Below are 16,587 nucleotides of genomic sequence, written 5' to 3'. Positions count from 1 at the left end.
TGTCTCTGGCATACAGGTGAAGAGTTTCCTATTAGAAGCCTGAAGTTTCCTGAGAAGTTGGAGTCCCCGTAAAAGAAGCATCTGTGGGACTTGAATTTGAATTCTGAAAGGTTTTCAAGTTTGTGCTGGAACAATTCTGTATAGCATCACCTCATTCTCACTTCTGAGAGACACATAATGTCTTCCTTAAATGTAGTTCCTTTGCAGGCAACATTTTCAAACAACTGCATCTTGCAGTTATTCCACATTTGCAGTTACCCAAGCTGAGAACATGTAAAGAAGCAGTGGTACCTTCAAAAATAAAGTTTGAAATAGCTAAATAAATAAAGACAGTTTGGAAATAAAGCATTTTTGTATGCTTAATAATATGTCAAGTGAAAGAAGTACTTCACATCCATTTTTTCATGAAATAAAGCAAAAAAACCCCCAGATTTGCCTGTGCCAATTGGTGTGCAGTGAATCCGTTCAGATACGGAAGCTTGTGGATAATGTACCAGCTAATTTGTTACCTGACATGTATCATGGAGTTCACGTGACACTTAGCCTTACGTTCCGCACTCACTGTGTTTTTGTTTCCCAAGAAAGTTGGAAGCATTGCTTCTGACAGGGAGAGCTGAGAGGGCTGAGACCTTTCTACCTGAGTGACCCTACAATAGCTGTGGTCTACAGAAATGCTAAATTCCCTTGAGATAAAAGCAGGCTGCTCAAAAAAATATCTGTCTTACAGATTTGTACTCAGCTTCTACTTTCCTTCTTGAAGTACTTATAAGGCTTTTTGCACTTTTGCAACTGCAGTTGCAGAAGCTTTATGCTGTCTTGCTGGCAGGAATCTCAAAACAGCGGATGCTTCCAGTGTGGGTTTTTCAGCGTGTGCTGACCTCTGTGCTACTCTGGTCCAAGGTTAGTTACCTTAAACCCAGTTTACAGCTAAATGTAAACCAGAAAAGTAGATTTTAAATGCATCACACACTTTCCAGCAGAGCAGTTTCATTTGATTACAGCATGCTGCAAGTGAGATTAGCCCAGAGCCTAAGTGGACTGGGAGCCTTTCTTTCTGGCTCACTATTTCTCTCCTGCAGTATGTGAGGGTTCTCCTAAGATGCTGGACGGCTGATAACTCAGCAGTGAGTCCTAACTTTAAAAAATTACCTCAGAATGGGGCATCTGTGGTTTGGCTGGGTTTTGGTGTTTGTTTTTTTTTTTTTTTTTTTTTTAATTTACTGATTCTGGAATAAGGGAAGTATTATATCTACTCAGCAGATGCGATCTTTCTTGTTATCTTATAGCTCTCATTTTCAACCTTCAATTCACTAGGCTAAAGGTATGGAGAGTTAACCTTTGTCTTGAGAAGGTCTGAAGTTGTTCATCAAACAATTATACATTTCTTCCAATACCAAGTATTCCAAGATGCTAAAAGCCCTTTGGTACTAGGGAAAAGTGCCTGAGTAAAATGGTGTTTCTTTCAAGATGGCTGGGTAAATCAGCATTAAACCTTGTCTGCAGATATGTCGCTGCCTTACTCTACCCAATTTCTATCTCACACAATATCCAGGAACCTGTGATGGATCAGAATAAGTGTTTAACACTATCTTGAGGTTTCACTGACTGGTGGGTAGCTAAGAGAAACATTTTTACTGAACAATGTGAGAACAGAGGACTGCTATTTTGATTTTGTTTACTTACTCGGTTAGTACCACAGAAAGTCAAAGTACTGTCAAGCCCCCACAAAGATACAGCTTGTGAGCTTGCCTGGTAGGTTTTCTGTCTGTCACGCAACTGTCAGCGTGCTTGTTAGGCTTGTTTCAAAGAAAGGGCTCTAAATGTAGGCAGAAAACCATGCCACTGGCCTCGTTCAGTGTAAAAGGTTGGCTGCACTCTTACTAGCTACTGGTTTCACTGCATTACTGATCTACTTTTGTTTCCAGAAATCTTTTTTTTCTAGTACTAATGTTTACTTACCGTTAATGTGGCAACTATCCTCCATGGGAATATTTAACAGTGAAAAATGTACGTAGAAAATTGTTGGAATTTAAATGAAAGATACAGCATGCAGAAATGTAATTTGATCAGGAAAATTTTTCATTTCCTTTCATGAGCAAAGAATACCAAGTGCTAATTGCTATTGCAAAGTTCAGGTTAAATTCAGATCACAATGGCTGAGGAATACAGTATGTCGGTTATAAGGGAAGATGAGTTGCAGCTCAAATGGTGATTGTGTCAGATAAAAAGGCGGTATCTTGAAGGTTGTTTGTAAGTTTTTTTAAGTATTTATAGCTATACTTTATCATTAAGAGAAAGTCTGAACGGATATAAGTCTATCTTTACACACTGTGCCCCAGTACCTTCCTATACATTGTAAAGGATGTAACAAGATTGATTGGCAATAGTAACTGCTCTGTTCATGGGAAGCATGGGGAACTTTGAAACATGAATGGCTGGAAAAAAAGTAAAAGTAGTATACTGCTGTCTGTCCAGTTATTAGCAAGTGCATGCAGAGTTGCTCCATTTAATTTACTTTTCTCTAAGGAGGAGTCATTTCCAAGAAACAGCCTGAAATGTTGATATAAACCCTTTTGGAACAGCTGTTCAGTCCCAGCGGAGCACGATGAGGCAGCCTCCCCTATTTACAAAGAACAGAGTCCTGCTAGACACCAATTTGCTCTGTGGTAAGCACTGACCTCAACACCCACTGGGAGAAGGGAATTTGAAACTTGGAGTTTGAATCCTCAGCACAGCATAGGATTAAAGGCTCCAGTTTCAGTCTATTTAAATGCATGCTCAAACTTTTTTTGGTACCTTGAATTAGATTATCAAAATGGAATTAAATTTGAGAACGCCAAAATTTAATGTGAAATGGAACTCTTATTTTCTTGCCTGCCTCAATTATGACAAAAAGACCCCTGTGCTCTTTGTACTTTCATGGCAAGTGCCCAATGCAAAGAAAAAAGACTACAATAAAAAATTAAGAGCTTCCCTTTGCTGGACTCCCTAGTAGCACTCTAACTTTGAACAGATTGGTATCCACAGCTCCAGCTTCAAACCTTAAAAGAAAGTGGCTTTGTCTGATAGTTTTATTATATGTTTTTAAACTACATGCAATGAGAGAAGTGGTAATTTAGTGGTTCTGCAGTGCTTTACTGACTCAAGTTCAGAATATAACAGGCTGCTAACCCCTATTTCTCACCTGTAACTCCAACCTATAAATTATAAACATGCTGGCACAATCGTTATATTATTATTTTTTTATAGCTCTCAATTTACAACTCTAGCTGTCCTTGAGCTAGTTCTTTGTATTTGTTACAGTCTCCTGAGGGAGGATTCATTGACTAGTGACTCTACATTTTAGCTCAGAGAAAATTCAGTCTCATTGTGGTGTCTTCAATTTTTCACAAGACCTTACTGTTCCTCATTGATTATGTAGTGAGGTTTAATTATACTGTCACTTAATGTATTTACATGCTTGGACAATGTATTGGCTCACTTATTCTAGCATGGTCAGCATTTTTCCCTGGTATGGGGCATGTTTATTTTATTAATTGCTGGAGGAGCAACATGTTGCCGTTAGAATGAATGGAAGTGATCAGATAGTAAAGTTGTATTTATTCTCTCAATAAATCTATGAAGATAATTTTCTCTTGCTACTCAGAGAACTGGGATGCCTACATCTTTTGCCTTGAAGGCATCAGAAAAAATGGTGTTTCATGAAAGAAGATTACTCTCTGGTAGGTTGTTTTACACGGGTCAGTGCACTGTCCAGAGAAATGTGCTGTTATCTAGATCTGCTTTTTCAAATACATGACGAAGTGTAATCAAATATGGGAAATGTGTGATAAGGATTCTTCCTTTTAGTAGTTGGAAATTTCTATCCAGTCATCTTGCAGAACTTTAAAGACACAAAGATAGGTGGATGTTAAATATATAATTTAAAATGTTTCTCAAAGAAGTTCAGAAAGAAAAAGTAAGATTTAACATAGCGAAGTAGTCTCATTTTGGTATAATGGACTACTGCTAGTACAGAGCCTAACCATTCTTCCAAGAAATCCACATGAGAGCTAAAAGAGAGGACATCCCAGGAGGTTTTATCCATAAAATGTGCCTTTGGAGGGGACAGCATCGTCATTGTATTTTCCTCCACTTGCTTCTCCAGATGCTGTTTAGGCTTAGCCCCAAAGTTGTTAGAAGAACACTAGAAATCCAGCACCATTTACAGAAAAGATTTGTGCTGTACTGTCAAGCCGGTTCCCCAGCACAATTTAACACCACCATACTCAGATGAATATACATCTTACTATTTATACAGTATACACCTTTTGTGAAAAATGTTTCCTGTCCATGATATGAACTGTGGGGGAAGCACTGAGATGAAATGTCACTGAGATATTGCCTGACATTGTGATATATTGCCACCTAAAATTACACAGATGCAACTGAGAGCCACATGGCCTCTGGGCTGAGTAACAATGTCAAGTCTGAACCTTCGTCTCAGTCCTTCCAGCAGGTCCCCCTTTTGGATCTCTGGACTTTTGGGATCCCAGAAGAAGGGAATTCTGCTACATGAAAAGTAGGAACATGTGAGCAGATACTGCAGAAATGTGTTCTGAAGGTTGTCTTATTAACTTGGTAATAAATAAACATTGTATAGAGATTGAAGTAAGTTAGAGGTCAGAAGGAGGCACAGCTTTGCTTCTATTGCAAAAACCAGAAAATCCACCACTAATGTTTTTTTTCCTGATTTGGGTATGTAATAGTTCCTTCTTGGGTGCTGTGGCAGATGGTTTTCATGTGTTCAAATCCATTGTAGCCATAAATCTCAGACTAACAGAATCTCTAATCCTCCTCCTTGATTTACCTAGTAAAAGATGAAGTTGTTAGTATGAGAGGAGAAAGCACTCCAAATTATCAAAATAATCCTAAAAGCTTCTAGGTCTGTGACATGCAGAAACAGAAAGGGTTTGAACATTATTCTTTTACTTTTTTTTTTTTTTTTTTTTATACAGGACTAAGGCAGCATGTTTAGCTGACTGTATTGTTTGTTTTCTCGGTATGATGCTGCTTGTGACAGATGCTGGTTGTGTTAGTTATCTGAATGTTACAGGTGTAGTGTTTTTCACAGCATCCCAGTCAGGTAATAAGAGGAAATATGCAGGACTCCATTAAACACATGAGAACCCAGGTTATTTTAAATCTGCTCAGCTTCTGAAAATAGTGCAGCTTACGCCAGGTATGCTCAGAATTGCCTAGTGTAGTCATCCCCACGCTTATCTCACTTTCATAGGAATTCATTCTGAGTTATATATCTCTTCTCATCCAAAATTTCTTAAATACTCGAATCATTCTGAGACTGCATTTTACAATTAGAAATTACATATGATTAGCAATGGTTTATATCAACTGATTTTCTCCCACCTGTGGACAAATATCTGGCTGGAGGTCTTTGGCAGTGTGTCCATGCAGTGAAATAAAGCATGAATCATGCTACGCTCACATTTGCAGTGTAACCTCAGCTGTGGAGATCTAATATACACATATATATCTCTAGGAACTTCTTACTCAACACCTTTGTGTCAGTAGTGCAAACAGATCTCTCTCTTACACACTTTCTGTGAACTGAGTGAGATTTTCTAGGATCTAAGATTGATATCAAGGCATATAGTGCCAGGCCAGAGCATTAATTAATATTAGCGTAAATGTGGTGTTCTTATTTTAAGGCACACACCTCTGTTAACAACTCAGTAGCCTTTGTATGAAGATGTCATATCTGAGACCCTCATATTGCATTTGATACTGAACTTTTGTGTGTTCAGTAACTCCTCAGCTTTAGCACAGTGGGTGGAGTGGAAGCAGTGTGGCTGTGAGCTCCATGGCACAGCGCTCCAACTTTCTGCATCTTCTGCCCGTCTTCTCTAGTCATTGACTTCATGTCTAGGCCATAACATACTGTGATGCTACCGGCTGACCATCTCTTGCTTGCTAGTCTTATGCCAACAGACAGATCTGAGTGTCCAGAATCATTAAGTTGCTGGCCTGATACCAAAGCAGAAGTTTCCTGTGCTGGTATTAGGATACATGTTTTTTTGACATCACAAAATTAAGAAGTCTAGTATTCAGGGTTTATGTCAAGCCACAGACCTTTGTGAGATCACTGACTCTCTATGTTGTTGCATGACTGCTGAGAGCCATTGGACTTCTGAGGTCACTGGCCCAGCAATCTTTTGTACTAATTTGGTATTGAGGTGCAAGCCCCTTTTTGTTGTCATTTCCATATTAACTTTAGGATGCTGCTTATGATATTAAACCACCAGTTTCAGTAAGTTACTACTCTGTCTTTCCTGCTGCTGAGTGCATGCAAAGGCAGGAAACCCTGGCTCATCTTCTTTGATAACGTGGGTTGGTGACACAGTGAGTGCTACGCCAGTCTGTCTTCAGCACATCCTGCCTGACTTACTTACATGAATGAACAACTGTGTGTGAGCATACAGTTTCAGAAAAAAATTCACTATGTGATGGTACTAGTCTTACGTAATTTCTGAGCTAGACCTAATCTGTGATCACACCGACCATTTAAAGGAGAAATTACCGAAAAGAAGGATCTTGTACGAACTGCAAGAAAAATTCTGTTTCTTCTTATTTCCAGTGACAGCATCATCACTGAATATGGAAGAGTTCTGGTATGTGCACATAGCTCTAAGGTAACATTATCATCTTACCATGAGCAGTATAATCTATTTGGAATAATTCAGAACAATATGATACCTTAAGTATCACATGTGACAGAGTGTTCAAGAAATAATGATTGATCTGAAAGAAGAAATGTTTATTCACTGGAGAGATCTGAAAAAGGAGGAGGGGCAGTCACTGTGAGCAAGAGGGGGAGACCCAGGTACACCGAGTGCCTTAGAAGTTGGGGAGAAAGGCGAGATTGGGAAGGGATATAGATCTTTGTGTAGGAATAGCAAAGGAGGACCGCAGGAAGACAGCTGTAGCATTCTGAAAGCTTATTCCACACAGTAAGATTAGCTCCATGCAGTTCACTGAACAAGAGCCATGCATTGACTGCATGACAAAAGCAGTCTGTGGTTATTCACTGTCTCATGTTTTTTATTCGTTCATCTTTTTTTTAGATTTTATTTATTTTTTTAGTACTTTTCCCCCCTTTAGTGGCTCACATTATTTTACTTATTGTGTTTGTCCTAAGGGATTTTTAAGGAGGATTGAGAGCTACGTTTGTGTCAGATGGAGCCTGAATGCTAATTACCAGTCTGACAGGGTATAATAGCAATACAAGAGCATCAGTGAAGGAAAAAAAATGAGCAGAATATACAATTATTTTATAAAAGAGTTTCTTTCCTTGAGGGAAAAATCTGCACATTTACCATCTGTGACAAAGGAGATGTTGAACTGTATAAGTGAATTACCCATAGCTCTGCGTACATGTGTGTATGGAACAGGATGAACTTGGAATGACATTAAGCTATTTTGTTATTGCAAGAAAAGACTAGAAAAGGTACTGAACTGCAAAGCTGCATTTCCCTCTCTTTCAAAAGCCTAATTCAGGCTGATAAATGAAACATGATGTAAAGCAGAAATACTATATAGACTTCTATGGAAATGTTTATTATACTGCACAAAGCTTTCATTTTTCTTCGTGCCATGTTCTAGACGGAAACTTAAAATATGTTGAAAGAAAAATGTAGAAGGCCTAAGTTGTGTCAGTATTAATGATATGTTTAGATGAAGTTTATTCGTGTACAACAAAGGACATTTTAGCAATAGTAAGGGATGGCTCCCAGCAACAAAACCCTCTTACTCTAAAATAAGCGTATTATTTAAAGTTCTTCTCTCAGCTAACTTGATAATATGTACTGCTATCTGCTTTTCGGTCTAGTTTTCAGTTTTCACTTAAGTAGCACCAGGAAATTAGGCCAAATTAAATTCTGGATTTCCTCAGTTAACTTTTTCACGTACAAGAGAAGGTTTCTTACCTTCATACCCCTTGTATATTGTATATTTGATCAGAAATAGTCCTTCGCAAAACTCTTCACTCAAGTCCAGTGTAATAATGTGTTATCAAATGACAGCTGAATCTGGACCTTTCACATGTGACATTCTTCAGCTTGCAGAAGAAGATAATAAAATATGTTTGATGTCTAAATTGAATCTCAGGAACTAGAGCGCAGAAATACCTGCTATGGAAAGCAGCAGAGAGCTAGGATCTATGGTGCATGAGAAAAGAATAACTTTCCTCAGGAGGCTTCCAATGGGGAACCTGACCTACAGTGCATTTCTATCACCTTTCCTCTTATTGATATTCTCAGGCCATAGCTAACAGCAGAATCACAACTGTAGTACTAAATACTGATTTGTAACTAAAGTAGATGAAGCACCCAAAAAGGAGTCTAATTTTAGAAGAATCCTGGAACATAGAGAAAAGACTTGAAGAAGAAGCTGTAGCCAGATGGTCTATCAGTCCTGTGAACAAACCATTTTAAAGCACATTGGAAGAGTTGTAGACAACCGTATGCAAGAAGTGACAGATGGAATTTCTGTGGATCCAAGGAAGAGTGTGTGTACACTGCAGACTCAAGTACATCAATAACATCTATGTATTATATATAGATAGACATACATAAAATAGTGTATATACATTCACTTGAGTTACTGTGTTATTTTCTGTTTTTCCTCAAGAAGGACATCACCAGAATTTTCCTGTTTTCCTTGGAATAATTTAGGCAGCTTGCAGACCCTAACCTTTAACAAGAGCCTTGATCGTTACAGGAACAGGAAAATGCTGTTATCACCAGTTCACCACAAAGCAGTGTCCATTCAAAAACAGTTTGATTCCAACTGTAGGGAGCACCCTATTGCATAGCACATGGGGGACAGTTGTAATGTGCTCGGCATTACACAGCTTTCATTTGGCCAATGGATAGTTTTCCTCTCCTCATATGGGTGTTTATAAGTAAAATTTCTATATATGTTGCTAAACCAGTGAGAATTTTAACTGAGTTAAAGAACAGCAGCCATGAAAGGCCAGTCTTTGGACTATAGCAGAAGTAAATGCAGACAAAGCTGCCATGATACTAAGTTATCATGATACTGTATTCTTATTGCCATGTTGAAGGAACTTTATATGATACCACTAAAAAGGCCAGTTGATAAAAGCCACGGAAGTTTAGTGTGGGTCAGCAGTCATCATTTACTATTTGAATACTGAGTCAAATATTTTAATAACATAGTCTATTTTTTAGTGTATATTTCCTTGCAGTTTGTCATTAGAGAAAATAGAAGGTATGTTATTTGTCTTCCTACATTCCGCAAAGTTTGACAGTAACAGTACTTGCACAATTTAAATGCTAAAATGTAAATAATATATGTGCTTCCTACATCTGTGGCAGATATGACAAGCTGGCATGCTATGAATGAAATACTTCAAATATTATTTTGCCTGGAAAGGACAGGCATTACGCAGACTACGTACCCAGTTGTAGAGACAACTGGTGAAATCTTGACTCTGTAAGTTGATGGAAAAACTGCATTCTTTTACCCAATTATTTTAGAAATACGCATAAGCAGATTCCTTTATCATGGAACAAACGAATCTATGCATTGTAGCATCAAGCCTCAGGGGTTAAATCCATCTTACACCATAACATTTCCCTCCTGTTTTTAAAAAAATGATCCTCTCTAAATCATAACTTCAGTTCATTGCTATCTTTCTCTTTCTAGGGGAAACTGAGAACTATTTTAAACATTGCTCTTTTAAGAAATAGATAGCTCTTCAATTAGATATGCTCATATAATTAGAAATCTGTTTTGCTTTAACTTTATTAGGCAGTTTTATGTGTTCTACAAAAATGTGTATTCCTTGCAGGTTGTGACATAAGCTATATATGAGTATAGCAATTTGCAGGGTTTTTTGATCGTTGTGTGGACCAAATTAGAGCAAAGTGCTAAGAACTCCATGCCCATACAAAGCTATTTGCAGCTAAATGTGCTGAAATACTATTACCATGAGCCAGACTGTATATTAGTAACAAATAGAAGCCATTCAGACAACAGTCAGCAAAGACAGAATTCTGCCTTGATTCATATAGTTCTGATAGGTAAGAAGTTAGAAGGATGATACAAGTTGGACTAAATGAACAGTTAATCTGATCAGTACTCAAAACCTCAAACCTGTATCAGGTTGAAATATATGTGATTCTTCAAAGTTGCTGTCACTATATCCTTGAAAACAGTAATTCCTTTATGCATCCCAGCATAGCAACGCATTACAGCAGTGTAGGCTGTTTCTCTACTATTGGGCAATGACTCTGTTGAAATGAGCATTAATTTCAGAAATTAAAGAGTAGATTCTAAATTCTGGCAGATTACTTCAAAATCGAAGGTAGTTATCAATATATTGCCCTGACTAGCAAAATGACTGAGCCTAGGCAAGGGCAGCAGTTCTCTGTGTGAGCTTCCCAATGGAAAAGCCACTTTGTCCAGTTTTAGGTGCTCAAGTGCAATTTGAAGAATCTAAGCTATCAAAATAGGCACTTTATCTCAAACATACAAAGTTGACAACTGGCCATACCTTTTACAAGCAAATGTTTGGGCTTCAGCTTTCAAATTACTCCATTATTTTTCTATTATATATGACCTTGTGGATTTCCTGCCAAATGCCTGTTAGTAAGAAGCTTTTGCACAAAGATGCTTGCTCTTGATGGGGAAAAAAATCATTTAACAGTGTCCTCTGTTTGAAGATGTGATCATCAACAAGCACATAACTGATTGCGGACAGCATTGTGAGGGTCCGTAATGTCTGGGATTGGCTCTTGCTGAAAAGGACAGGTGTACCACCTGCAGTGTTCTCCACTAACTGGAAATGATGACTGCTGTAACATCTACTCAGTGCTGAAGTACAGCACACCAGCTGCAGTTTTGCAAATCTACACTGAGCAACTCAGGAGAAAGTTATTCTCTTCATCTTCTTCTCCCCAACTTTTATAGAGTTTCAAAGCAAAACAGGGTGGGGAAGGGGGGGTGTCTTCTTGGAGGTTTGTGTTCAGTGTTTTTTCTCTTGTCGGTCACCATTTTATCTGATTGTTTTGTAGATGAAGGAGAGAAAAAGCCCAGAAGTACACATAATAATATTAGCAATAGAATTAGTAATAAAAACAAAAAACATTTTATAGTAGTCCAAATTTAGTTTCTAGTATAGCAAATTTAAAACATCTCCCATAATTAAAAGACAAAATATTCTTTCATCCTCAGCAAATTTAACTATCTCATACTTATTTTGCTATATTACATTTCATCTGCACATAAATAAGATTTAAAGAAAATTATTTGATTTACAAAATTGTGCACTATAAGTTAGAAAATGTCATAATGGAAGTGGCTCATGCAAGTTAAGTTTATCTGTCCTGTACTTCCATGTTCATACAACCTTTAATTGCATAACAAATAGGACTACAATGTATTATTAATAAATCCCAATTACATAACAGCGTCCTACGTTCCACATGACACTGTCTTTTTCCATGCAGTCTCATACTATGCTTGACAACACAGAGCATAACTAAAGTAATAATTATATGCAGCATTGTAGATCTTAAATTAATTTAATCTTTTCTGTCTGAAATAAGATACCTAAATTCAAACTTGAGATAATATTTTGCGAAACACACTACATACCCACCCTGAAGTTTGGAACTGCTCTCACTCGCTTCATGGCGGTGCGAGTGTGCCTCAGACTTATGCCAAAGTTATGGACTTAAAGAGTTTTACCCTGGTTAAATGTGAGGATTGCTCTTTAATTTCTTATTTTAAAAGCAGTGGCACTTAGAAACACCCCAGAGTTCATGTCCCCGCCATATTCTGTCTGACAAAGAACAAGACACACATCCTTGTGTGGCAGAGCTTACGCTGTACGGCACTGGAATTGGTGGGCTTGAGTGTGGCAGTGGTTGTGAGCGTGGGTAGCTTGACTCGTTCTCAAATAATCTGTCTACTCTGTGTGGATAAAAGATCCTGTGACACATTTTATCAGAGTGGTGGTTTGCTGTGCTCCATATTGGCTGGCATGTTCACAAACTCCTCAGGGGGCTGTTACAGTCTAATATTGTTAAAAGCTTCAAAACCTCTCAAGCAGAACTTCCACTGGAGCCGCAGGGAGTTCTTCATGCCCAGCACTTGCAGTATCATGCCCATGAATGTAGAGCATTTTAGCATTCCCTGGGAAGAAACCATAACCCTCACAAGAGAAATGTGTTTCCCATTACTACGATACTCCAAAAACCTATGCATGGTTACTGTTTAAAAAATATTGCAGGGGAAATATAAATAAAAACCTGGTTTTCCTTCATTTTGTTTAGATTAGCTATGCAATTAATAAGCAAAATCTTTTCTGATCCTAGGCAGATCCCGTTCGCCTGTGCAACAGCAGGCAAAATGCCTAAGCTAATGATGTAACGCTGAAGTAGATGACTGCGGTGCAGGCTGGTTGTGCTTTCTCCGCACGAGGGAGACGACTCGTCATTCTCCTCCCTTCTCGGAAGAACAGCAGGTACCTTGCAGCATGAAACTACAGTCCAGATGCTGGTTAGTGGCCAAAGAATAACAGAACACCTAAGGCAGGCAAAGATAATCTTGTAAAACTCCTTAGCCCCTTCTTGGTCCCCAGCTGTCTGGGTCCTGAGTGTAGCTTTAATGGAGTATCCTGTGTGAAGGTCTGTGGGCAGTGCAGAAACTTGTAAAAGCAGCAGGGCCATCCTGAGTGAGCACGCTTCCCATGTGGGATATCCACACACTCTCCTCTTGCATTATCAAACTGCCTGTCGCACTAGTTGAGGCAAGCCGGTTTGCCTTCTGGTGTGGCGGCAACCTCACCTGTAAAATGTTTTGATAATATTTACCTCGTCCACAAGGGTGTTGTGAGAGTTAATCATGTTTTTAAGCAGCATTTTGAGATTACTGCTAGTATCTATAATCCACAAAATAATATAGCAGTGGAAGCTCATTTGGTATTTTTGGCTCATTTGTATTTGATTGCCATTTCTGGTTTTCAACTTATAAATGACTTCCAAACTTACTAACATAAATCCCTGCAAATGTATGCCATTTATGGTCTTAAATACATGCGAAACTTTGTCATCCCAATGATAAATACTGCACTTGAAAAGGGAGCATCCCAACCACATTTGACCTGTTATATAGATAAAGTCAATAGTGTCTGCAATTACTCTGCGATCCAACAATTCAAACCAATCTGTTTTTAAAGACAAATCATGCATAAACTCAAGCTAAGTAGTGGTCTCCTATGACTCTGATTCATGCTGTGCTGACAAGCCCTCATAAAAGCAGATAAGCTGTATCAAGAGCTAATTAAGAACAGAGTGTTTTATGCCTTCTTTGCATGAAATTAAATAATGGAATTCTGGGAAGAACTAAAGCAACAAAATCCAGCATATTTTTTCTTATTCATACATAGGACTTTAAAACGTCTCAGATTTTTCTGAAGCTTCAGTTACTCTATGTGTCTCTGGAATGTGATGCCAAAAATGAGCCATAGACAGCAGGAAAATGTTTCTTATTTCACCAGGTATTTTGATCTTGTTATTTCAGGGTGGGACTATTTAGAAAAATAAGCCTAAATTATTCCTTATGGAATTAAGACTAAAGTTCTTGGCTTCCCTTGGTAACATGCTTATTTCGCTTTATTGATTTTTCAGTAGAGACATCTTGTTCGTTCTTTGATGAAGAATATAGTACCTGGTCAATTAATCAAGTAACCTTAAGCTTTGCAAGCCAACAAAAAGAGATGAGAAAATAACTTTTTATTAACTTGCTGCTTGATACCTTGACTGATTTAGCCTTTGACCCAAGTATATATGGCCCTAGCACTCCTCCACGTCGTTTGTTGGTAAAATACTTTAGAAACACGCTATGATACCTGGAATGAAAATTTGCATAGTGCCAGTAGTTACACTGATTTGAACAAATTGAATGTGTCCCAATATTTGACCACTTTTAATACACTCAATTAACAACAGAAGTATCTTCCATATACATATTCCTAGGAATATTACCATATTCACTGAAAGTAAGTTGTCAGAAAATGTTAGAAGAGTGTATAAAAGTCTGTGTTTAAAATTAGCTTTGATCAGAATCAAACCTCTATCTCATTAGCATAATGATCTACATTGCATAATAGTACATTTTAATCTTTTGTGAAGTCAAGGTAAAATAACAACAGTGGTTTTACGATTTCTGGAACTCACAATTTGAAGGCCAAAAAAACCACTTTCCAAACCTTAAGCTTAACAATACCCTCATGTATTAACATTGTGCCTGTTTACAGAAACGAAAGAAAAGGCAAATGAACTTAGTATTGCTCGGGTGGCTTTCTATTCAGAGTAAGGTTTCAAGAAAGCAGCTAAATTACTATCCACGTAGAAAGAAATATTTTTGTTTATTTTTCCCTGGTTTATAATGTGACATGCTTTTTTTTCAAAATACACTTTACTTTTTATGCTGATCTTTAAAAAAATATTTTCCAACTTCTTTCCACTTGAAATAAATCTTTGTCATCTGTCATGGAAAATAGTTTTCTGCAAAGGAATACTGCTGTCCTCTTTCTACCTTTACGCCTTCTGTCTCTTTTTGACATTGATCTAAAATGACTCCAGTGTGTCCTACAGATTTAAGTCTGACATTATGTGGGGAAGACGGTGGTCTCAGAGTAGTTTGGCTGCACTCCCAGTGGAGGAGTAGGAAGTGGTAGCAGTTCTGAAACAGCACATTTTAACTGCAGACACCCGTAACCTCAGCCCGCTGAGAACAAGAGAACAGGGGAGCTACCTTGAAAAGGATAATTCTGTAGGAAATTCTTTGTTGGAAAGGGTTAGTTGTCAACTACTAGATTTCAGTGAGGTTCATTAGACTAGAAAGTCAAAGCATCTGAATCACTCCAGCCTGAAGAACATTTGTGGAAGAGGGATCTGATTCTTAATCTTAATTAAAATGAAGGAATTTCTTTGTAAGTTTTCATTCATTAATATTTGAATCTCTGCTTTTTATAGAAACATTATCAAACATCAAATTACTGTATTCGCACCAGAGATTCCATAAAGCTATCCATTCCATAAAACTGTCCATTATGGTCAGTTTTTTCTCAACATTTTTTTCAAATTGGTTTAATAATCTGTTTTGAGCCATTCATGTAAAGATGGGTATCTTTTTTGCCATTAATAAAGTTTCTGCGAACATGTAGACCTTTTCTTGAATGCTTCTTAAAGCTTTGAGGCACTTTTTTCAGATTGGCATCTGAAATTCAAATACATATCTGTGCGCAACTTAAAAATGATTAGTCATACAATTTGATTGGTGTTTTTCTTGTTCCTTGACTGGTATGAATGTTCACAGAAGGCTATATTTAAATGATCTCATCCTGAGATTAAAATGTATTTTCCCTGAACATCTGTGCCTGTAAACTGAATGCTCACGAGAAGTGACTATAAATGGGCTGTTCAGATGTGCAATTCAAATGTGGCTAAGTCTAATTCAATTGAAGATTTAAACGAGCATTTTTTTTTTCTTTTGACTGTAGTTATTCAGTTTCAGTGGATCCTGGTAATAACTAGTAAACCTAACTGCCCATTCCAAAGCCTCATGTGTTTCTAGTGCATATATGTAAAGCCAGTGGTAATGTTTCTTGGCAGCTGGAGAAAGGTGGTAGTAAGACAGTCCTATAGGCAGAACTAGACACTGCTAACAAAAAACAGCTGAAGGAACAGGTGATGATTTCATCTTTAATTATCTCCACAAAAAGATCATGAATTACCTGTGACTGGGTCAATATATCATTTGTTAAATACATGGCTCCTGCAGAATGCGAATAGGTGGCATGGTAATGTTCTATACATTTCTGTACACTTATAGGGTATAATCCAGGGATCATCTTCCATTGTAGAGGGAAAAATGCTAATTGCCTTTTTTGGCAAATCCAGAGGAGCTGCCAATCTTTTGAAATGCAAAATGACTGACTTTCAGTGCTCAAAGACTGATTTCTGTTAGGTATACAAATGGAAATGTGTAGAATTTTTTTCTATAAATGTCAGTAACACAAATCTGTTCAGGTGCAAACCACCTTTCCTAAAATATTTTTGCTGCATAAGCGGATCTCTAGTCTCACTATAGGTGCTTTGCAATCTTTACAGAGGCAATCACCAAATAAAATTGTAATGCATTGATATGAAAAAGGAAAAATTTGGTTCCAGGTTTAAGTTCCTTTCTCATGAATAATTTAGTAGTAATAGAAATGTATTAGAGAATTTTCCACAATACTCTCATAATTTTTTTCCAAAATTAAGTGCTTCATTTCAGCCATCTGGCTTAATGGCTGGGTCATTTGGAAGGTACAGTTCCACAAACATGGTATTAGGAGTAGTGTTACTGCTCCCACAGAAATGATCTACCTTGTTATCTTGCAGGTGCACATATGGAAACTAGTGGTGCCATTTTTCATGCTATGTATTTATTAGCTTTTTATTATGTATTCTGCAACCCACACAGTCTTTCACACATGCACGCACACACACACAC

This window comes from Balearica regulorum, chromosome 14 (genome assembly GCF_011004875.1).
Source record: "Balearica regulorum gibbericeps isolate bBalReg1 chromosome 14, bBalReg1.pri, whole genome shotgun sequence".
In the NCBI taxonomy this organism is placed as follows: domain Eukaryota; kingdom Metazoa; phylum Chordata; class Aves; order Gruiformes; family Gruidae; genus Balearica; species Balearica regulorum.
This window is presented reverse-complemented; position numbering follows the sequence as displayed.